The sequence below is a fragment of the Dama dama genome, chromosome 12 (genome assembly GCF_033118175.1).
Source record: "Dama dama isolate Ldn47 chromosome 12, ASM3311817v1, whole genome shotgun sequence".
NCBI lineage: Eukaryota > Metazoa > Chordata > Mammalia > Artiodactyla > Cervidae > Dama > Dama dama.
Genome location: NC_083692.1, coordinates 38053258 through 38077570, shown reverse-complemented (window position 1 = coordinate 38077570; position 24313 = coordinate 38053258). Strand labels below are relative to the sequence as shown.

Here is a 24313-nt window from a genome sequence, read left to right as displayed (position 1 = left end):
TCCAGATGTTGAAATGTTAACTCCCAAAGGTTATGGTGTTAATCAGGAGGTGGGGCCTCTGGGGTTGATTAGGTCCTGAGGGTGGAGCCCTCATGAATAGTATTAGTGCCTTTATAAAAGAGGGTCCAGAAAGATTCCTCACCCCTTTTACTATGTGAGGACACAAAGAAACGACATCGGCCCTGACCCAATCATGCCAGTAACTTGATCTTGGACTTGGCTCTAGAACTACAAGAAATAAATTTCTGTTGTATATAAGCCAGCTAGTCTTTGGTAGAGGCTTCCTAGGTGGCTCAATGGTAGAATCCACCTGCCAATGCAGGAGACACCGGTTTGATCCCTGGGTCTGAAAGATGCCCTGGAGAAGGAAATGGCAGCCCACTCCAGTATTCTTGCCTGGGAAATCCCATGGACAGAGGAACCTGGCAAGCTACAGCCCATGGGGTCACAAAAGAGTCAGAGATGACTTAGCAACTAAACAGCAGCATATGTCTGTGGTACCACATTCCCCTTATTCACAGTTTTGCTTTCCATGGTTTCAGTTATCTACAGTGAATGGTAGTCCACAAATATTAAATGGAACATTTTAGAAATAAACAATTCACAAAGTCTAACCTGCATGCTACTCTGAGTGATGAAATTTCACACCATCCTGCTGCATCCCACCTGGGACATGACAGCCCTTCGTCCAGCTTTTTCCGCCAGTCAGTCACCTAGTGGCCACCTCAGCTATCAGATCAACTGTATTGCAGTGCTTGTGTTCAAGTTACCCTTCTTCTACTTAATAAAGGTCCCAAAACACAAGAGTAATGATTCTGACAATTTGAATAAGGCCAAAAAAAAGCTGTAAAGTACTTCCTTTAAATTAGAAGGTGAAAGTTTTCAATAAAGGAAAAAAAAACACCTTATGCTGAGATTGGTAAGTGGTATGGTAAGAACAAACCTATCATGAGACTGTGAAGAAGAAAAAGAAATTCATGCTAGTTTGCTGTCGCACCTCAGACTGTAAAAGTTACAACCCCAGAGTGATACGTGCTTAGCTGGGATGGAAAATTAAATTCATATTAAATTCATAAATAAGATATTTTGAGAGATGATATTCACATAACTTTCATTATACTACACTGTTCTAATTGTTCTAGTTTATTCTTATTGTTAATCTCTTATGGTACCTAATTTATAAGTTAAACATTTTCACAGATGTGTAGGTAGAGGGAAAAACAGTATATACAGGGTTCGGGAATGTGCATGCTTTCAGGCATTCACTGAAGGGGTCTTGGGACATATTCCCCCACCAATAAGAGGGGGCTACTATATTTGTTATAGGGGCCCAAGAGGCCTAAGGCAGTGACTGAGATCTTATCCCTCATTATGACAGAAGCTGTACTGGATGCTGGGAATAGAACAGTGAACATGTCACACCAGTCCTTGTACTGACAGAGCTTGCATTCTAGTGGAATGGAGAACATATTAGTCCCTCACCCTCCACTATAACACCTTCCTGAAATGCTCCCTCCTGCCGTTTCTTCATCTTAGCCATGGCCCAAAGTCCAGCCCAAGTCCCAGCTTCTGTAGTGCCTCCAGCCAGGCTGGTCTACAAACTGTAGTACCTATCCTGCTCTTCTTAGAACTTTCTTGTGGTCATCATTTATTTGTTGGCATTTTGACGCATCTGTTTTCCCAGAGAGTCTGAAATTGCCTGATGGTTTGAGACTCTGGTTCAATGGTTCAAGACTCTGGTCCCATCTATCTTCACAACACTTACGGAGTATCTGAGTTCTTGTCATCCCTTGGGTTCAGACAGTTGAGGGCAGCAGGCAGAAAACCTCTGTACCCTACCAAGAGTGTAGCACTCTCTAACCACCTACTCAAGAATAGCTGCCAAAAAATGAGGCACCTGTATTTTTCACCACCTACATCATCTCCGGATGGGGGTGGAGAGGGAAGTTGGGGTTGGCTTCCAAAACTCTGGGTTTATATCCCAGTTCTTAGACTTAACTTGAAGGATCAAAATGCAATGTAATCAGTAGGAGCTAAACACCCCTGGTGTTTTGAGGAGAGAAGAAACAACCAATGAAAGTTTGGTGAGACAGACATGATCTGAGCAAGAGATAAAAGACTGGCAGTATTTGGACAAGTGGAGATGCTATGCAAGGGTACATCAAGGGGATGGAACAGCATAAGTAAGTAAAAGAGTGGGCTACCACCCTCCAGGCCTCCCCCCAGCCTTCTCTGCTCTCTCCAAGCCCTGAGAGCTGACCTGTGAGATGGGCATCAGTTGGCCTCCCTGGTCCTCGAGCTTCCAGTTGGATTCAGCCAATGGGAGGCACCAGAAGATTAGAGGATGGGAAAAGAATGAAATTAGGATATTTGTTGTCCGGACCCCTCCCAACCAAGCTTTGGCTCAGCAAAACTGGATTCCTCCAGCCAAAGGCCTTGGCTCTTGTGGGGTGGCCCTCTCCTCAGCTACAGCTTTTTCTCAAGGTGCCAGTAATCACCCCCTCTGCTTGCTTCTTCAGGCCCCGAATCAAATACTTTTGCTTCACTACCCTTGCTGGTTCCCTCTAACCCTGCCCAGGCCTTTGTAAACAGTTGTTTCATTAAACCCTCTTAACAGCCTTGAGCATGCCAAGTGTTTCCCAAGACCGTGACTAATAAGCTGGGAAGGCCAACCAGAATTGACTGACATTGAGAGGAGTAGATAATAAAGAAATATCACAGTCCAATTATAAAGGGCCATGCTAGGGAATTGAGGCTTTATACTGAAAAACAAAAAAAGGTTTAAGAAGTGATAGAACAGAGGAGGCAGCTTTGAGAAAATGAATCTAGTGTCAGGGAGAAATTAAATCGAAGGAGAGGGAAAACCAGTTCTGGAAATCAGGAGACTAGTGCAGAGGTCCAGGTGTAATGATAAGGGCCTAATCCAGTGTTAGCATTAGAAATACAAATAAAAATTTAGATAAGACAGAGAAAAGGGAAAGAGAATGATTGAATGAGAGGTAGGAAGGGCCCCTGCAGGAGAACAAAACAAAACAAAAGCCAAAGTTGACATCTAGGCAGCTGAAGAGACAGGAATTGTATGGGCAGAAACAGGGAAGTCTAGGCAAGGGCCTGTCTGGGCTAGTCTGCGACAGTTAAGAGATTTAGGAAACAGAATCACCTAGAATGAGCATGGCACAACTGTGGGCAAGGAGGAAGGGAGTCTAAGCCAGAGTCCACTGGGAAGAGGGAGAAAGAAGACTGGGTGGGCATACGTAAGTAAAGCTTGGGGTTGGAAGCTTAATCCTAGACAATAGTCATCTAATCTAAGGGTCACAAAGAAGCAACTTGCAGGCCCAGTGCAGACCAGAGCTGTGTTTGACTCACAAATTCTGCCTAAATTCTGAATTAGTACCAACATTAAAAATTTTGAATATGTCAGGTGGCGCTACTGGTAAAGAACCCACCTGCCAATGCAGGAGACATAAAAGACACAGGTTCAGTCCCTGTGTTGGGAAGATCCCCTGGAAGAGGGCATGGCAACCCACTCCAGTATTCCTGCCTGGAGAATCCCATGGACAGAGGAGCCTGGTGGGCTACAGTCCATGGGGCTGCAAAGAGTCAGACGGGACTGAAGGGAGCGCACACACACCTTCAAAATTCCAGGTCGTTGGCCTCTCTGACAACCCTAAGCTCACATTCTCCCCTGCTAGCTCTCGGCTGGAACTGCCCGTCTACATCCTGGACGAAGTTAAAGCTCACCCAGCCCCACAGAGCCAAGATTCGTATTTGTTACCGCTCAGCCCTGGCTGCGTGTGAGCTGTGGTCCCTGCTACAGGCAATGACAGCCCTTGGAAGCTCTTAAGGAAACTGAAGAAGACCCCCGTGGGGGAGTTGAGAGGATGACTTAGAGCAATTCAGTTGAATTCAGCATTTTTGAGTGTTTACTATGTGCCAGGCACTGTGCTAAGCACTGAGGAGCCCGGGATGAGGAAGAAGACCAGGGATGTCAAGGTCATTCAGTGGCTGATTCAGAAATTTAGGAACCAGCAAGGGTTTGGAATAGACATGAGAACAGAGATGAAGGTGTGAATGCAAAACTGATGTTGAAGCAATTTTTGTGACAAATTAGCCACAGGGGATAAAGAAGGAAGGATGTGAAATGGGACCTTGCTCTGGGTGGCTATATGGAAGAGAGGGTATAAGTCACGGGGTTGGATTACTCAAAGCGCAGCAAAGGTCCAAAGCACCAGGGGAGAGAAGGAAACCACACCCTCTGGGAACCCTGAGAACCAAAGGAGTGGAGCCCACCGAGGGATTACACAGGCAGCAACCTTCCTCTTGGCTCACCTCCCCTTGAGTAATGGCCTCGCCTGTGTATTCAGGAACTGGATTACTGTTTTGTTAACAAATAAAGAAAATGGAGCAACCTTCATTTAGGCCTGCAGGGCCATGTCAGAACTCTACCTCTAGAGCTGTTGCAATGCCAAATGTTTGTTTAAACATTAAGCTGTGAGACTAGTGCTCTAGGAGTGGACCAGGAGCAAATAGATCCAGGAAACAATTCCACACAGCTCCTTGATGATTCAGGGCTTAGAGTCACATTGGGGTTCTTTAGTTCCCTAACTCTTTGGGAGGAAACTGTAGGAATTTTCTTTAAAGAATTGCTGATTAAGTGTTACTAATGAGGATGCAGCAATGAAACACTGGCTCCCTTTGCTGCTGAGAAATTTCCGACAAGTTTTCCTAGCCTATATACATTTCAGAGTCAGAAAGCCTCATAATAGGGAAGGACTGATGATTTCACCAAACCATACATTAACTAAGCAGAAAACAGAAACTCTGTTCATGGAAGGGAAACTAGCTCACATTACAGCTCCAGGAAAGGGGAAAATGTCAGTCAATTGGATTATTGCAACTGAAAAATTTCAGGTTTTGACTGAATTATATGGGGGGAAGTGCCTTGTTTCCTTGCTTGCTTTAGCCAATGGGAGCTCGACCGCTCACGTTCTAGTGCATAAAGCATCACAATTTAGCTCCCCTTTTACCCCACCATTCACAGTTGGCCTTCAGTCAAGTAAGTATACTGAAGGTTTCAACATTTGCATAAGCCTGTGCATATCCATCCTGAGGCTGTAGAACAAGGCACACAGGGGAGGGGGAGCCTAACATAGAATTAATTTGCTTCCAGTCACACAGAAAGGACCCAGCTTTGCCTTGGTCTCCTGAACCCACTCAATGATCACAATAAAAGTACGCATCAGTCTCAGGAGCGCTGTGATTCCCACTCAGAGTTTCACATACAAGAAGACTCTGAGGAATGGAGTTTCATTATAAACAGGGACTGGCTAATTTGTCAGGCACATTGTTGCCTGGAATCCAGCATGTGAGGTCTTAACACAATGAGAAGAGACTCTTTAATTATGTTATACAAGTGTTCTTTGAATGTGATTGAAGAGATGCCAAATTCAATCCTTTAATGGTTAGGACAGAATGAGGGGGTACCAGGTAACGGGTGTGCCAGGTTCCTAAAGCTCATGTCTTTCCCACATCTAGACAAACGGCACAGTTCCCCGTTAATGCATAAGCCTCGTATGAGGATATGTCAGCAGTCAGAGACCCAAATCCATATTCCAGGTAGTGCCAGGCAGGGCTCGTCCTTAACTATTCTGAGTCATGTTTTCTTCAACAATGGAATAAAGGATTGAATTGCATAGGTTCAAAGGTCCCATCCTTCTCTAAACATTGTGATCCTCTAAATGAGGGGGAAAGGGAAACAGGTTCACAAGCAGATACTCAAATGGGAATACTTGTTCTATCAGCTCTTTAAATTGATTGGGCTCTGAGTTATTGCAGCAAAGAATGACAAGGGTTTGTAACCAGGCCTTGAACATAATCAGAATGGAAATCATATCTCCCTTTCTGTTCCCCCAAGTCTGACCATGATCCACTGGGAGCCGCTGTGCACTATCCCAGATACAAGAAAAACACCAGAAAAAAAAAAAATCACTGAGGGTTTTCTATGTGACAGCACAGGCTATGTTCTTCACATAATTTCTCACAACAACCTGAGAGGTTGGTATTATTATCCCTGTTTTATAAGTAAGAAAACAGACATTGTGGAGCCATGGGCAAGTCACAACCACTTTGAGTCCATTTCCAGAAGTGTAAAATAAGTCACTTCGTCCAGCTGACTTTAAAGGCCCCTCCTTCTCTGTGACTCAAAACAAGCTTAGATTTGACTACCTAGACCTTGAAAGACTCATGATTACTGTGCAAACCCAGTTGGCCAGAAAATAGAATATCTAGTCCCCCACCTCGGGCACAATTCACAGGCTCACAGAAACACAAAACCACATCTACTAAACCCAGAACCTCCTTGGGATGCTCTCACATTCTGTACTGGAAGCAAGGTGATTATTAAAACCCATTATTTTCCTACAAAGACATCATGGGCTGCCTTAAGCAAACTGCCAAAGAAAAAAGAAAGCATGTAGGGTGAAATCACCATTGGCCCCAGAAGTCAGAGACTGGTCCCAGGATAAAGACAGAGGTATCTCCTCTCTATCACTGTAGATAGGGCCAGAGCTGCTGCATGGAATGAAAGCTCCCTGAGGACCAAGCTAGGGTCAAAACTTGGAAAATCATTATGATTAGAAAGGAATTACCCCTTGGTCCTTAAGAATCACTACCAGCACCATCAACCCATCACCCACCATGCAATTATAAAGCATCTGCTCTGTACATGGCTCAGCAGCTAGGCTGGTCATTTGCTTAAGATGTCAAGTTCTGTTTTTTCCTAACTGTCAGAATCATAAAGGGGATGAAGGCCTTAACAACCTCAGACAAGATCCAAGGGACAATACAGAGTATCTCTAGAAAGAGCATATGAGATTCTCTTAGGTAGGTAAGGGAGAGGGGTCCTAAGAGAAAGTGAAGGACCTGCTGGGATCACGACTTAGAATAGAGTGCCCAGATCTATTTACTTGCTGCTACTGCTGCTAAGTCGCTTCAGTGTCCGACCCTGTGAGACCCCATAGATGACAGTCCACCAGGCTCCCCTGTCCCTGGGATTCTCCAGGCAAGAATACTGGAGTGGGTTGCCATTTACTTGCTAGGCTGCGCTTAAAAACAAAACGAAACAAGGGAAAAAAAAAAAAACCAGGCTAAACGACAGAAATTTATGTTCTAACAGTTCTGGAGGCTGGAAGTTCAAGATCAGGGGCCCTTGAGGCCCTATGTAATGACAGCAGTATAATATTGCTATATTAACCAACTCTTTTCACTTTGATATTCCTAGTTACCCTGGGAGTCAACCCCACTCAGGCAACCAGACATGTGGCATGGAGGGTTCATCCCATGGATGTGCAGAACCAAAGGGTCAGATGCTTAAGCTTTTGTTTTCAAAGGGCAAAGTCCAGATTTAATTAGTCTGCCTCATTAACATAAGGCTACCCTACAGCAAAAATTGAACCAGAAATGTCAGTGGCTCTGCAAAAAAAAAAAAAACTTATTTAGGTTGAGCCTTCCTCCTCCATCTTTTAGCAGCATCATTTGGAACACACAGCCTTGAAGGTCAGTGTAACAAAGGAAGAAAGAGAATGAAGAGCTCACATTCCATCTATCATTCCTCAGCCTGTATAGTATTCTGCTCAGGATTTCATAACAAGATACCACAAACTGGACTGCTCAAACAGCAGAGATTTATTTCTCACTATTCTAGAGGCTGGAAGTCCAAAATCGAGGTGTCAGCATGTATAGTTTCTCCTGAGGCCTCTCTCCTAGACCTGGGCCTCTTTACGTCCTCCTGTGGTCTTGTCTCTACTTGCACCCTGGTATCTTTTCCTTTTTTTATAAAGACACTAGTCATAATGGATTAGGGTCCTACCCTTATGATCTCATTTAACTTTAATTCCCTTTATAAAGGCCCTCTCTCTAAACAGTCAGATTCTAAGATATGGGGATTAGGATTTTGACATACGAATTTTTGAGGGGATGCAATTCAGTCTGTAATACCAGTATTTGCCCCTTCCAAAGCTGCGGCCATAGAGAGCCCCAGTGTGCTCTAAATTTACTGTTCTTTACAAAGTTCTCTCCCCATCTTTCCACCCAAACTTAGCAATTTTACAAAGTAAATCACAGGGGTCACTGGCTGAGTCTGACTTTCTTCTTCCTATTAACATCCACATTTATTGGATTACATAGACTTTTAAGGCTGGGCATTAAGAAGCAGCTAGCTGGCTTTAGATCTAATCTGGCCAGCCTGTAGCAACTTCCATCTACTGCTCCTATTTACCAAATCTTCAAGGGTAATGTGCAATGGGGCAGGGGAAGGTGAAAAGAAAAGAGGAAAGAGAAATGTGCCACTGGGCCCAAAAATGCCTCATCATGGATCAGTCTCCACTCCCTATAAGACAACTTCCTGTGTTACATCACATCAAATTAACGAGCCTAGACACGGGTAAAATGGAGGAGAAACTGTCCTGCAAAGGAGTTCTAGTTTCCTATCAACACGAAATTTCATTTTCTCTGGCAGAACACTAGTCACAAAGACCCACACACATAGACCCAAGGGCCCTGGCTGACATTTCAAGCATTCCAGCTCCAGATGTGTTCAGCCACTAGGAAAAAGAAACCCAAATTATTTTAAGCAGAGTCATTTCACAAACCACCAGCTGTCCCCTGGATAAATTCTGAGTTTTTTAGTTGTAGTTACAAGCAATAATTTCCAATGTACTTATTCATTCAAAAAAATATTTATTGACTAATTTCTGGAGAAGGAAATGGCTACCCACCCCAGTAATCTTGCCTGGGAGATCCCATGGACAGAAGAGCACGGAGGGCTACAGTCCACAGGATGGCAAGAGCTGGACTCGACTCAGCGACTGAACCACCACCACATTCTATGTACCAGGACTGGGGACATAATGGCAATGGCTTGGGGTCCAGAGAGGGCCACAAGTTCTAATAAACAGTACTTATTTCACTCCTTTGTGCCAGGTATAGACTGGACACCTTAAACCCAGGGGTAAGTATGATTGTCTCCACGGTACAATGAAGAAGTCAAAGTGAAAAGAAGTCCCAAAGACAAGCTCATGCTGCTGGTCAGTGGAAGCATCAAGATCAGAAGTCATGTGACCTGACTTCCTGGGCAGTACCTTCCACTTAACCAGGAACTTGGGTAGAAAATAAACATTTATATCTTTATTTTCACTCATTACTAACTGAAATTTAGCACTTCCTTCAATTTTATATAGTGGCTCAGATGGTAAAGAATCTACCTGCAATGCAGGAGACCCGGGTTCGATCCCTGGGTGGGAATAGCTACCTACTCCATCATTCTTGCCTGGAGAATCCCATGGATAGAGGAGCCTGGCAGGCTACAGTCCATGGGGTCGCAAAGAGTCTAACACAGCTGAGTAACAAACACTTCATTCATCTCAGGCAACAAACCCCAGCAGATACAAGCAGTACCTATGACTTTATCACCAATAGAAATCACAGATATTTTCTTATATTACAGGCATTACCCAAATCTGGAAATATTATTTATGTTCATTACTATCTCAAAATTATGATAGCTATTAGATCCTGCTAGATGATGTCACTTAACACATTATTTTTAAAAGGCATATATACTACTACATCATCAATTCTCTTAATATTTGGACAAGTGATTTGGAATAGGATTCCTTTAAAACACTCTGCCTTTTATTTTACACCTTCAAAAGCACTGAACCTAAAAGTAGTGCTTAGTCTCCCCAAAACTGCCAAACTGGTATATGGCACAAAAATGGGTCAGAACCCTACACCACAGCAATGGGCAGCCCAGGCAAATCCAGAGCTCTGCTCCCTGTGTCTCTGAGTAAGAGGTTAGGTTGGGATTTTTATTTTTAAACGAGAGAAACGAAGAGAAAGGAAAGCACCCCAATTTCACCAGAGGACCCTTTCCACCAGTTGCTGTTTAGCACGGGCCCTAAATGCTCTCCAAGGTTGGTTCCGGCCATAGCTGAAGGATACTTCTTGAGCCCCCTCCCCTCCGTCCCACAGGCTGTGTGGATAAACGCGCCCCACTGTGGGCAGACCAGCAGACGTCACCTCCTACCCCCGGGGGCTGAGAACCCTTTGGGCGCTGGGACCACGCTGGGGTTACACAGTCAACAAGTGGAAGATGCCAAAAATTCCTACACACCAGGGCACCAAGAAATTCCCATACACAAGACCACGGATACACTGGTTTTTAACCTCCCCTCGCAGGGCAGCAGCTCCACGACCCCAGGGCTTCGCAAGACCCGGGTTCCTGCAGGGGCTGCAAGAGCTGTGGATGCCGCCGTAGAGAAGAAAAGTGTGAAGCGGATGGAACGCGATGCACAGGGGCCGCGCTGTCCCAGATGCGGGGCAGAGCTGGGTTAACCATCGGCCTTAGGGGTGACCTCTCCCCCCGCCGGGTCCCTTTTCCCTGGCCAAGTGCCTGATATCGGCCGCGGGATGCCTCTTACCCAGAGGTGCGCGGAGCCTCCGGCCACAGCGTTGGCGCAGCAAAAGCTGCCGCTCCCAGCGAGGGCTCGCGGCCTCTGCTGGGGCCCGTCCGGCCCCCGGGCGGAGGCTGGAGGCGGGGAGAGCGAGCCTCCCCCCGACGAAAGTTCCGGAAAGGTCCCGCCGCTGCCCCGCCCGGCGCCACAGCCTGGGGAGCCAAGGCCAAGTGCAGGCTACACCCGGGCTTCCAGCGCGCCCGGGGGACAGCCGGGGGCGCGGGTCAAGCGGGTCAGGGGCACCGCCGGCAGGGCAGACTCGCCGCTACCCGCCAGCGCACCGTGCGTGCAGCCGGGACCCCTGGGTGCCCCCCAGGAGGGCACGGAGGCCACCTGTCGCGCCCCCCCACCCCCCATCCCGTGTGCCCGCACTGTTGCGTAACTGGGAGGGACAAAGGTGAAGGCGGGTCTGTGGGTAGAGGCCCTGGCGGTTTGTGTCGGTCCTCCAGTGAGCCCTGTGCTTCTCATCTGGTCCCCACGGCTGTCCAGGGAGACCGCTTTCCCGCGCTTCTTTCACGCGCAAAAGGCAACCGAGGCTGAGAGAAGCCCCCAAACTTGCCTTGGTAAGCAAGCGCCAGAGCAGCGCTCTCAACCCCAGGATGGAGGTCACGGTGAGCAGGTTTCCAGACACTAATCTCCACGCCACGTTGGGTCCAACTTTCATGAATTTTCAACTGGCTGTTCTTTCTAAGCAGGTGTGAAGCGCAGGTGAGTAGTTCTCCACTACGTCAGATCTAGAACGCCTTTTTATAACATATATAGGATGTCCAGAAGTCTTACTGCAATTTTAAGCTTTAATAATTTCAGATGTGAGTTAACAAACTTTCCTTTAAAAAGTCCCTTGAAAGTTTCTTTTACATTTATTTCATTCTGTGAATTTTGAATAATCTTTTTTTGAATTTTTTGTTTCAGTGAACTTTTTAAGGTGAAATCCTCGCAAACCAAAAATTGAGGCAATCACAGAGAAGTAGGAGCCTAATAAAGTTGAACTTCTGAGCTCCTCCCTCTGGTTTTGTCTTGTTGGGTTTATCTATTGAGGTAAGGCTGGTTTATATTATGTGTTCCAGTGCTATCTCTGTATACCCTACAGCACACTTACCACCAAAAATTGTTTCCATCTGTCTAACTTTTTAATCCATCCTACACTCTGTGTCTTTCAATGTGTGAGTTCAATCCATTACATTTAAGATGATTATTGATAAATGAGGACTTAATATTGCCATTTTATCCTTTATTTTCTGGTTGCTCTGTATCTCCATTGTTCCTTTTCCTTTTGTTTCTGTCTGCTATTTTAGTTTGGTGGTTGTCTGTGATGTTTTTGTCAATTTCCTCTTTTCTTTTTTAACGTTTCATGTCTCTGCTCTAGATTTTTGTTTTGTGGTCACCATGAGGTTTGTATAAAATGTCTCATAGGTAAAATAATCCTTCTGCTGGTAGTATCTTATCTTCATTTACCTATATAGGCTTCTTCCTTTTCCTTTCCCCTCTTTTTGTTTCTGTTGTCTCACATCATCTCTTTACATTGTTACAAAGTTGAAGTATATACTAGTTTGTTTTCTTTTCTGCTCTCCTCCTTAACCTTTATGCTATAATAGTGTTTAAAATCTAATCTTATTGAGAGTTGCAATTTTCTGGTTCTATGTATCACCTCGCTCAAAGTTTTATGTATTTTGCCTTTCTGTTTTCTGGTAGAAGAGCTCCTTACAAGACTTCGTATAAGGAAGTATAGTAGTGATGAGCTCCCTCAGTTTTTGTTTGCCTGGGAAGTGTTTATTTCTCCTTTATATATGAATGATAATTTTACTGGATAGAGTATTCTTGGGCAACAGTTTTTAATCTCTCAATATTTTAAGAATGTCATTCCACTTCCTTCTGGCCTGCAGGGTTTCTGCTGAGAAATCTGCTGAAAGCCTAACGGGGGTTCCTTTGTATGTTACCATCCTTTTTTCCCTAGTTGCCTTTAAAATTCATTCTTTTTTAAAAATAATTTTATTTATTTTTGGCTGTGCTGGGTCTTCGTTACTGCCAGTGTGCTTTCTCTAGTTGCAGGGGCTACTCTCCACCGTGGTGCACGGGCTTCTCATCACAGTTGTTTTTTTGTGGTGGAGCACAGGCTCTGGACCACCAGGCTTTAGTAGTTGTAGTGCACAGGCTTTGTTGATCCATGTGGGATCTTCCTGGACCAGGGATCAAACCCGTGTCTCTTGCATTGGCAGGTGGATTCTTTACCAGTGAGCCACCAGGGAAACCTCTAAAATTCATTCTTTGTCATTGACTTTTGACAGTCTTAATGTGTCTTGAAGAAGGTCTTTTGGATGCTCTCTCAGCTTCACAGACTTGTATATCCAGTTCCTTCCCCAGGTTTGGGAAATTCTCAGGTATTATTTAAATTCTCTGCTCCCTTCTCAAGTTTTTCTTTCTGAGATAGTCATTACCCTAATGTCACACTTCCTAAAAGAGTCAGATAACTCTCACAGAATTTCCTCCTTTTTAAATATCTCGTTTCTCTTTCCTCTTCTGGTTGTACCCTTTCTAGATTTCTGTCCTCAAGCTCACTAATTCTCTTTCATATGGTCTGCTCTATTTCCAATGCTTTCTCTAATACATTCTTTATCTCATTTATTGAGTTATTCAGCTCCAGAATTTGATTGGTTCTTTTTTTTAAAGTTTCAATATCTATGGTGAAATACTCCTTCTGTTCATTAATTTTATTAGTAAGCTCATTGAACTGCCTGAGTTTTCTTTTAGCTCACTGAGTTTCTTCACAAGAGCTACACTTTGAATTCTCTACCAGTGTGATTGCAATATTCTATGATGTTTTGTTTGGTTCCTGGAGAACTGTCATTTTCAATTTGTGACATGTTACTATGGTTCTTCATGGTGCTTGATGCATAGTTCTTCTGCCAGTGCATCTGAAGTAGCCCAGTGGTCTCCAACCCTTTTGGCATCAGGGACCAGTTCCATAGGTCATTTTCCATTGACCAGGGGTGGGGGAATGGTTTCAGGATGATTCAAGCACATTACATTTACTGTGCACTTTGTGTGTGTGCTCAGTCATGTCCAACTCCACAACCCCATGGGCTGTAGCCTGCTGGGCTCCACAGTCTGTGTAATCTTCCAGGCAAGAACACTGGAGTGGGGTGCCATTTCCTACTCCCAGGGATCTTCCTGACCCAGAGATCAAACCCAAATCTCTTGCATTGGCAGGCAGACTCTTTATACCACGTTGCCACCTTTTATTTCTATTATTACAAATATTGTGATGTATAATGAAATAATTATACAGCTCACCATAATGCAGAATCAGTGAACTTGTTTTCCTGCAGCTGTAAATACAGATGAAGCTTTACTCATTTGCCCACTGCTCACATCCACTGCTCACCTCCTAAGAGGCTATGGACCAGTACTGGGGGTTGGGGATTCCTGAAGTAGCCAACACCTTTCTGCCGGATTCTAATAAGTCAACAGATTAGAAATTAAAGGCCTTTCTTTTGTTTTCCTGTAGGTGGCACTACAGCACAAGTTTTTGTTTTCTCTTCCATGCACTGCTTCTGATAAATTATATTTAAGAATCAGTACTTTGCACTCTCTACCACTTCTGTCAGAGATGTGGCCCTATGCCCTCCTTATCACATCTGTTCCTCTGGGGTCAGTGTTGCAGGTGTGGCTGCCTTATGCACCGGGATGCTTTCATCCCTGTTTCATTCAGGATCCCCTGAATCTCAGGCTCCATCAACACTGAAAGGCGGACAGTGGGAGCAGGCTGGGGATGGGCGGGTGCATCTGCCATGTGGTGTTGTCAGGTTCGCAGGTGGTAGACCAGGGGGCTGGAGCCACAGGCATCTCAGCAGCTAGTGGGCCAGTGTCCCATGTACAACTGCCACTGCAGCCCAGCTTCTTGTGCTGCGGACACTGCCGTGGCCAAGGAAACCCAAGTCATGTGTCTGGCTCCACGGCCACTAGTGGGTTCTCTGGGGCTGCAGTCTTAGCTGCCATGGTTGGAAGGCCAGGATTACAGGCACCAACTCCACTGGTACCTCGGTTCTGCCTTTTCTCTGTGTTACACTCAAACCACTTTTTTTTTTCTTTTCCATACTTAATGTTAGGGCAAGAGGGAACACCAGAAATCATGCAGGACAATTAACTGTGTGTGGAACTATCCACACAGCACAGGAGACTGGCATTCCTGGCTCCCACTCTGCAAATGCCAATAGATTATTTCCCAGTCATCTTGACAAAAAATGTCCTTGAGTGTTTCCAAAATGCCCTACCTCACCTCCTAGTCTCACCATTTGAATGACATTAGGACATTCTCTAACACCATACACAAAAATAAACTCAAATGGATTAAAGACCTCAATGTAAGGCCAGATAACTATAAAGCTCTTAAGAGAAAAAAACATAAGTAGAACACTCTTTGACATAAATTGCAGTAGTATCTTTTTGGATCCACCTTCTAATGAAAATAAAAACAGAAATAAGCAAATGAGACTTAATTAAATTTAAAAGCTTTTGCACAGTAAAGGAAACCATAGAATGGGAGAAAATATTTGCAAATGATACAACTGACAAAGGATCAATCACTAAAAATACAAACAGCTCATGCAGCTCTTCTAAAACCACAGTAAAAAAAAAAAAAAAATGGACAGAAGATCTAAATAGATGTTTCTCCAAAGAAGACATACAGATGGCCAACAGAAACATAAAAAGATGCTCAACACTGCCAATTATTAGAGAAATGCAAATCAAAACTACAGTGAGGTTATCACCTCACACTGGTCAGAATGGCTGTCATTAAAAAATCTAGAAACAATAAATGCTGGAGAGGGTGTGGAAAAGGAAACCCTCCGGCAGTGTTGGTGAGAATGTAAATTGGTGTAACCACTATGGAGAACAGTATGGAGACTCCTTAAAAAACTAAAAACGGAACTGCCATATGATCCAGCAATCCCAGTCCTGGACATATATCCAGGGAAGACTATAATTCAAAGAGATACTTGCACCCCAGTGTTCACTGCAGCACTATTTATAACAGGCAGGACATGGAAGCAACCCAAATGTCCATCAACAGAGGAATGGATAAAGAAGATGTGGTACATATATATGAAACGGAATATTACTCAGCCATAAAAAGCATGAAATAATGCCATTTGCAGCAACATTGATGGACCTAGAGATTATCATACTAACAGAAGTCAGAGAAAGAAACATATCATATGATATCATATGTGGAATCTAAAAAAAAAATGATACAGATGAACTTACTTACAAAACAGGCTTACAGACTATGGAAACAAATTTATGATTACCAAAGTAGAAACATGGGAAGGAGGGATAAATTAGGAGTTTGGAATTGGTAAACAGACACTAATATGTATAAGCTAGTCAACACAGACCTATGGTATAGCGCAGGGAACACTACTCAGTATTCTGAGTTTCAGAAAGGAATCTGGGGGCGGAAAAGGGGTATATGTATGACTAAATCACTCAGCTGTTGTCTGAAACGAACACAACATTGTAATTCAGCTATGTGCATGTTCAGTCCCTCAGCTATGTCAACTCTTTGTGACCCAATGGACTGTAGCCTGCCAGGCTCCTCTGTCTGTGCAATTTTCCAGGCCAGAATACTGAAGTGGGTTGCCATTTCCTACTCCAGAAATCAACTATATTCCAATATAAAATTTAAAAATTAAATTTTAAAAAGAAAAGGAGCAGCAGCCCTGGTTTGAACCATAAAAAAGCAGACTTGGTTTAGATGGGAAGGATGCAGATGAGAAAGAACCACAAGAGATGTGCTGTTTGTGCATGGTTTGAGGTTGCTGGGTGTGGAGTCAAATTCAGACTTTAAAAAGGGGTCCTGAGCAGATCCCACATGCTGGAGACTTCTACCTATATTTATCCTATTATCTTGCCCAAGACCTCTCTTTATCCTTTGAAGAGCCAGGACTAGAACACCAGACAGCCAGGAAGGGGGCTGAGACTTCACTCACTCACTCTCAGTTATTCTTTCACTGGATGAACGATACCACAAGCCAGCCCTGTGCCTGCTGCCTGGCCACACACTGTTGAGAAACTCAGACTCGGTTCCTACCCCTGTGGGACTTGGGAAGTAGTGAGAGTGCACGTTGGAAGCTGGGAAACTAGGAGACACACTGTGGGAGGGTGGGAAGAGGAAGTGACGGGCGACGACAGCTGGGGCTGGCACTAAGAGGGGCACAGCCCAATTCAAGAACATCCAGGAGGAGCAGTAAGCTGATGGGGCCCTGGGAAGACACACAGGCTCTTGAGCAGGAAGGGCCGGCAACAGGAATGGATGGGCGGGCAAGGGGAATAGAACAGAGACATGCACTCCCTGGAGAACAGGAAAGGGAAGGCGCAGGAGGAAAAGCATTGTGAAGGGGCTGTTTCTGCAGGCATGCAGCTTAAAATAGTGCCCTCTGCTTTGCTGGATCCACAAGCCCCATCTCAGCCCTTCCGGGTAGCAAATTCTCCCCTTGGCGAGTAGCTAGAGAAGCAGCTTCGGGCCTTGGGCCCAGCAAACCCTCCCTAGCTCCCTAGCTGAGAGAGCAGCCCAGCTGACAGGGAACAGTCATGTGGGAATGGGAGCTGGGGCTGAGTTCCTAGAGTAGGGACCCAGAGTGTTCATCCTGCCAGACCACTGCATTCCCAGAACTGGAGCGGGGTGGGCAGACACAGAGCGTGATGACTGTGTACCATACCAGGCTTTTCTTTTTTAAGGCAGACCAACTCCTCCCAAATGTACCATTTTCCTCACAGCCACGCTGCATGTCAAATAAGAACTAAAACTGTTATCCGGCTACAGGGTGACTAGAGTTTCCTTATCTGTTACAGAGAAGATGAAGTTGTTTTTCAGACTAGACGCACTAGTGCACATGGAGGTGCTTGCCAAGCTACAAAGGACTCTTCATCAGCACTCTTGGCTGTAGGCAAGAAACAGCTCTGGGTAACTTATGCAGAAAGGGATGTATAAAGGCTCTCAGGGGTTCACAGAACTATCAAAATGACAAAGTAATGGTGGCAGGAAATGTGCACAGGAATCACTGAAGCTCTACAAAATCAAAAAGCAGAAAACAATGCCATCTTTCATCAGGAACAGCCTGGCTGCCCCTTGAATACTCACTCCCACTCCCACTGCCTTCACAAATCACTCTAGAGCGAGTGACACAAATATAAAGGGAATGAGAATTCAAGTCCTCATGGGAGTGTCCACTGACCAAATCTATATCATAGGCCAGCTGTCAGAGGAAGGAGAGAGCATACGTGGCCCTTCCGACTTCTATCTGGACTCTTATGATGAGTATCTCCTCCAGACTGGAAAAGGGACTGAAAACTAGGTGGCCAAAAGGAAAAAAGGAAGACGTCAACTCTAGGCCCTTCTACTTACATAAGCAAGGTGGTGTGATAGTAAAAACACTCTGCCCTAGAGCAACAAAGACTTCTGCCAAATACCCTTGAGGGGTAACTCAGAAGAGGAAGTATTTGGGTAAATTACTGTCCTCTGAGAGGACAGAGTTGATCCCAAGGCCACATTTCTCTCACCAGCTCCCCTTCCTGCCCTCCACTATCCACTCTACAACCCCCTTCGCCCTCAGCTCTCATCTTGGCAGGTCCTGGTGTCTTACCTGGTGGTGTGACCCAAACCTTTACTCCTGAGGGGTCTGAACACTTGATAATCAAACCCTCCTCAGGCTGGGTGGCTGCACATGTCTATTCACACAGTTAAACTGGGGCAAGTTCAGGAGGTGCCCACCTGAACCCAAGTCTCACACACACATTCCTCCTTGCTCCCTTTGTGTGAAAGCAGCCTTCCTCCTCCTGATGACCAGGGTCCGTCAGGCCTGCCAGCACGGCAACTCCTCTCTTACCTGTTGCTCCCTGGACACAGGAATTTCCAAGTGTCCTGTCAGTAGCTTTACCATATAGATTACTGGGACGTTTATGGTGCCCCTGGCAAGAATCTGTTCTCTTTGGGGACCAGAAACTACAATTATTTAGAGCCGAGTTGCAGGGGAAAGCAGCACAAAACTCCACAGTGGGTCCTTCGGAATGACAGTAACCAAGCCCGTCCCTGCTTCCACCTCTTGGTTTCCAGACCCTTGATTTCTTCCTATTGGGGACACAGCACCACACGGAGGTCTCCGATTTAATACACTAAAGAACGGCCCTCCATCCTCTCAGAGTGCTTTCTCAGAGCTGGCACTTCAGTTGAGAAGGCCCTCTCAAAATCCACAGGGCCAGTTTCCTCTGGGTGGTGCAGTACATGACACAACCAGAGGGCCCCTGGTTCCACACCAGCTGCATCTGAAGTACAGCCCCTGCTTGGATGCTCTGCTGTATGGCATTCCGTTCCTGTGGATCAGACATTTGGTAAGCCTCCAGATGGGCTGGTTGAGGATCTGTAGGCAGGATAAAGACAATATTCACTGACAGCTTGCCTCAGGGTTATGCTAACTCTCCCACCTTTCATACTATAGACTGAGAACTCTGGAGTGCTGACATCCAAGAGAATATCACACTGATCCATTACACCAATAACCTCCCTGTTGGGATAGGACAAGGGGAGGAAGCTAGAATGCTCCAGGTCTTAGTAAGATATTAGTGCTTCAGATGGGAAATAAACCTTATGGACAGACAGGAACAGGCCATTTCAATGATGTTTTTAGAAGTCTAGTGGTCAAGGGTATTCCGGGACAGCCCCTTTTAAAGCAGAAGACAAATCACTGCATCTGACAGTCATGTCTCAAAGAAGGAAGTACACTGCCTCTTTGTGTTCCCCAGGGATATTTCTCTGGCCCACATACTGAGTGACACAGAGGCTGCCAGCATTGAGTGGGGTTGCAGCAGGAAATGGTGTTGCAACAGGTCCAATGGACCCAGTGCAGGTAGGCCTGTTAGCTGACCCCCATGGTGTTGGAGGGGTCAGTGGTGGGAGAAGATAGGGTAACCACTGCATGAATCTGTAGATGTGGGCCCACTCTTAAGCTGGACTTTATACAGGACCTCATTCCTCACCTAGTCCTCAAAGGCCCCCCAATCCAACAGGATGGCCAGGATGCACCTTTTGGGTCTGTAGGTACTGGCATCAACTCCAAACCTTTGTCCAATAGTACTAGTGTATAGTCATGTAACTAAATGGCCATGAGTAGATTCTTTTGAGGAAAGTCTGGAAGAACTGCCACAGTATACACTTGTAATAGTGTTGCAGGGCCCCTCCTCCTGCTACTTCCACAGTCAATGGGTTTCAGATCTGAAAACTGACTCAAGTCTGGGAACTGAGCATGAGATCATGATTTTTTATTAAAGTGACTGCTCTCAGCCTCTTAATCCAATTTTAGTTTTGGGTTTTTTCTTAATGGGTAAAAAGATTAGCAAATACAGCTCCACTGGCTAAATCCAGACAACCACTTGTTCTTGTAAATAAAGTTTTATTGAAAGACAGTTTTACAATTGTTTACATATTAAGGCTGCTTTTGTGCTACAACAGCTGAGTTGAGCAGCTGTGACAGAGCAGGTGACCTGCAAAGCCTAAAATACTACCTGGACCTTTAAAGTTTGCTCATTCCGTTAAGAGATGCTAAGCAGCATCCCTGTCAACCATGCTGCCTCTAGGTGCAAATCTTCACTGCACCCCATTAACCTTCTCCATAACCCTCTGCAGATAAAGCCCACTGACTGCCCTCTGACCTTACCTTTTGAAGAGTGAGGTAATTATGGCCTCCTGGCTTCTGGCAGGTGTGTGCCACCTCCTGGCCTGTATCACTCCTGCAGATGCTAACAAGCCCAGTTTGTAACCATTTCTCCTTCCTTCATCCCCAGCCTGCACAACTTCTTAGTGATGCTGCTGTCCCTCTCATCAGTGCATTTCAGTGGTCTGGGGACTGGTATATCCTTTTGTGGGATGTGTTCTCTAGTCAGTCTTTTGGCTTACATAAATAAAGCCCTTCCATCAAGTCCTTTCCTCAACCACTTTATTCATTCCTGGACTGTCTTCTGGAGTGAAGGAGAGAAGGTTGGGGAAGCATCCTAAACTACTGAGCTTCATCCAAGCCAATGTGGAGTCCCTGAGCCAAAGGTGACATCAGAGATGCCCCATGTCTCCCAGGAGTGGACACTGGCTGGAAGCAGCCTGTAGGAAGCATGCCTCAGTACAAATGTAGGTGGGCCTCAGAACACTGTGGCTGGAGCCCTTGGTCAGCTACGGTCCCTCTAGCTAGAGGTGTGTGAGATGTAGTCTCATGGTCACGACAGGGGCCCAGAATGAAGGTTATGGTGCGTCTGACAAAACCCACTTTAAATGCCAGTCTGCATCTTTAGTAAGAGGTCTGATATTTAAGGGGGCACAAGCTGTCAACCAGAATGACACCTCTCTTAGAAGAGGAGACTGATCAACAGAGTAAGAGGCTCCAGGACAGACTGTAAAGGCAGGGCGACTCACATGTGTCTCTCCTCCTCTCCCCTCACCACTATTCTTGCAATCCAGACAGAAAAGGATCCTCTGCCTTCATTCAGAAGTGATCTCGTCCCAGCTCCCTCATTGTGCGAGGTAACAGACCTTAGGATTCTTCTGAGCCCAGGATGAGGTAGTTAAAGGCTACAAACGTCTCATCCGAGATGAATGCTTTTCCCTGATGCTGCCACTGCACCAAGCAGATGGACCGATACCATCATCAAGTGAAAACAACAGCCCGCAAGCCTACGTTCACTGACTGCCATGGAATAAAAGGTGTCTCATGATGTGAACGCTGGAAGAGTCAGGGATCCTATCTGCATGTTTACCCCTGACAGGAAATGAAGCTTCCAGTGAGAGAACCTGGCTTCTCATCCTGTGTTCTTTCCCCAAAGACAAAGATGCACAAAGAAATGAAACTGGGCAATAGGTTGAAGACCCAGCAATGCAGGCCCAGCAAGGCAACATCCATGATAGCTTTCCCAAGGTGGTGGTGGTAGTGAAATGTTCAAAAATAGCTGCAATGGGAACACCCCCGGCCCTTCTGGAGTCGCTCACTCCTCCCAGCAGCTCTGCCTTTCTTCTGTTGACTCCAGCAGCACCAGCATCTGAAAGGAAGGTTCCTGAGCCACATCTCAGCCAGGTCCAGTCTCACTGTTGCTTGCTTCTATTGAGTAAATGTGGAGCTTTACAGTCAGTGTAGAATTAAAACAGCCTTGCAGGAAAACCAAAGAAGGGTTCTGTGCATTCTTCCCACTAGGCTCTCTCCTCACAAGGAAACCCGTGCCTCCTCCATTTCTTCCAATATTATCAGACTGGATTAAACAAATTAGCAGATGAAATGGTGGGTCCACATGATTCCCTATCATGGGAATAGTTTTATCAGAAGGTTTAAAGTAAAACTCCTAAGCCTATTTCTATCTCTGTTCCTAGGGTCTCTGGCCCAGGAAAACTCCCCAGCAATGTGGTAGCTTTGGCTTTTTCCCAGAATCAAATCTAACTCCACCAACTGTGGTTGTGTGATCTGGGCAGTCACTCAGATTCGGTGTGTCTCAGCTGTCCTCAACTGCAAAATGTCCTCATTGATAAAACGCTGGTAAGCATATGGTGCTGGAGGTTGCTATTACAAGATGACGTGTATAAAGCACCTGGCATGTGACAGATGCTCAACAGATCTGGGGCTCTGAACTTCAGGATTGGGAATGAGCTGGAAGCAAATGTGGGATTATGGATCTAGCCAGAGATGAGAATTCTCTAAGAAATTGGACAAAACAAGAAAAAAACGCTAGCAAGCAATGAGAACAAGTGTGGGCTAGTGGCAGGACTCACCTGGGTGCTGGTCAGTGTTGCCTTCTGCCTTGAATGCCTGGATTAGCAGGCATGAAAACACATAATCTCCTAAATAGCATCCTTATTTTTAAATTAGATCATGCGTGTGTGTGCTCAGTCATGTCCAACTCTTTGCAACCCCGTGGACTGTAGCCCGTCAGGTTCCTATATCCATGGAATTTTCCAGGCAAGAATACTGGAGTGGGTTGCCATTTCCTTCTCCAGGGATTCTTCCTGACCCAGGGATCGAACCCAAATCTCTTGCGTCTCCTGCACTGGCAGGTGGATTCTTTACCACTGCGCCACCTGGGAAGCCAGAGTTCCTTATTAAACTAGACAATGTATATTAAAACATTTTGAAAAATAGAATATGCTATAGCAACCCAGGAGACAATGACAATGTTAGATGCTTAAAGTTGTAATAACCAGAGAACTGTTAAGGTTGTCTCATGAATAAGGGAAGTAGGAAACGGAAGGGTGGTACTGTAAAATATCTGTGGAAAATAGCAATCTTAGTCCAGTAATCAAAGCCCATAGGAAGCTAAGAAAAACCGAGAACCCAGGTTGCACAAAGCCTTTACAGGAAAACAGCTCTCAGGATCCAAGACATTTTGAGGGGCCTAGGACCTTGTCCCATTTCAGAAGCAGAAATTCATGGGGGGGAGGAGCCAAGATGGTGGAGGAGTAGGACGGGGAGACCACTTTCTCTCCTACAAATTCATCAAAAGAATAACTGAATGCAGAACAAACTTCACAAAACAACTTCTGATCGCTAGCTGAGGTCATCAGGCGCCCAGAAAAGCAGCCCATTGTCTTCGAAAGGAGGTAGGACAAAATATAAAGATAAAAAGTGAGACAAAAGAGCTAAGGATGGAGATCCGTCCTGGGAAGGGAGTCTTAGGCGGCATTGCTTGGGGTAGGGTCCGGGCCTGAGTGCCCTGAGGACAATTGGAGGGAGCTTCTGTGAGTGGCCAACTTGAACTGTGGGAGACCAAAAGAGAGAGAGTAAATTAACCGGCCGGAACACACTGCCGGCCGTTCGCAGAACAAAGGGACCGAGAAAGTCCAGAGAAGAGCTCGCAGGCTAGGGACCGGCCCAGCCCGGCCGGAGGCAGGAGGCAGCAGGGAGGGGAAGGTCGCGGCGAGACACAGGGCGCAGGCACCCGACCGGCGCGGGTGGGGACTGGGGCTTGGGACGCGGAGGGCAGAAGGCGCGCGCACCCGACTGGCGCCAGCGAAAACTGAAACTGGGTCCGTGGAAGGGAGTGGGCGCGCCACACCTGGGGAGAGTGCACCCACCAAGCCCCTGGCTGCCTGGACCGCTCTGACGGGGAAGGCACGGAGAGCAGGCGCAGCTTTTCGTTCCGCGTTTTTGTGGAACACCCGAGGGCTGGAACCTCGCGCAGCACGGGGCGCGCTCCATATAGGCTCCATATAGAACAGCCGGGAGCCTGAGCAGCGCAGACGGAGAAAGCAGCGTCAGCCCCTCCCGGCAGCGGCAGCCCGTCCCCGCGGCGCAAGCCCCTCCCCGCAGAGCGACGGAACTAGCTACCTAAATAAGAGTCCACCTCCGCCCGCCTGTGTCAGGGCGGAAATGAGGCTCTGAAGAGACCGGCAAACAGAAGCCAAATAAACAAAGGGAACCGCTTCAGAAGGGACTGGTGCAACAGATTAAAATCCCCGTAGAAAACACGGACTACACCGGAAGGGCCCTATAGATATCGAGAAGTGTAAGCTGGAACGAGGAGCTATCTGAAACTTAGCCGAACCCACACTGACCACAACAGCTCCAGAGAAATTCCTATATATATATATATATTTTTTTTTTCTAAGTAAGGAAGAAAAAAAAAAATTTTTTTTTCTTATTTCTTTTTTATTTTTTCTCTTTTATTTTCCTTTAAAATTCCCTATTACTCCCCCATCACTCCTTCACTTTCATTTTCATAGATTTTTATGATTTTTTTAATTAGGAAAAAAAAAATTTTTTTTCTCTTTCTTTTTTTTT

The 24313-nt window shown here is 45.8% G+C and overlaps 1 protein-coding gene and 1 long non-coding RNA gene across 3 annotated transcripts in view; one reads left to right on the top strand and one right to left on the bottom strand.

Annotated features, from left to right (window-relative positions):
- The window catches only part of SQOR (sulfide quinone oxidoreductase), a 52812-nt gene extending 42195 nt beyond the window's left edge, over positions 1-10617 (bottom strand). The window contains exon 1 of one of the 2 annotated variants that reach the window (XM_061157066.1): positions 10479-10617. The gene's annotated coding sequence lies outside the window, so the exon portion shown is untranslated. Of the gene's footprint in view, positions 1-2260; positions 2280-10478 lie in introns of those variants that run through there. The other variant, XM_061157067.1, reaches the window with a different exon arrangement.
- A 139-nt stretch (positions 10618-10756) lies between these two features.
- Positions 10757-21319, top strand: LOC133066227 (uncharacterized). The gene is made up of 3 exons (XR_009695107.1): positions 10757-11219; positions 11424-11549; positions 21013-21319. It is a non-coding gene; the product is annotated as an uncharacterized LOC133066227 (long non-coding RNA).
- Positions 21320-24313: the final 2994 nt, after the last annotated feature.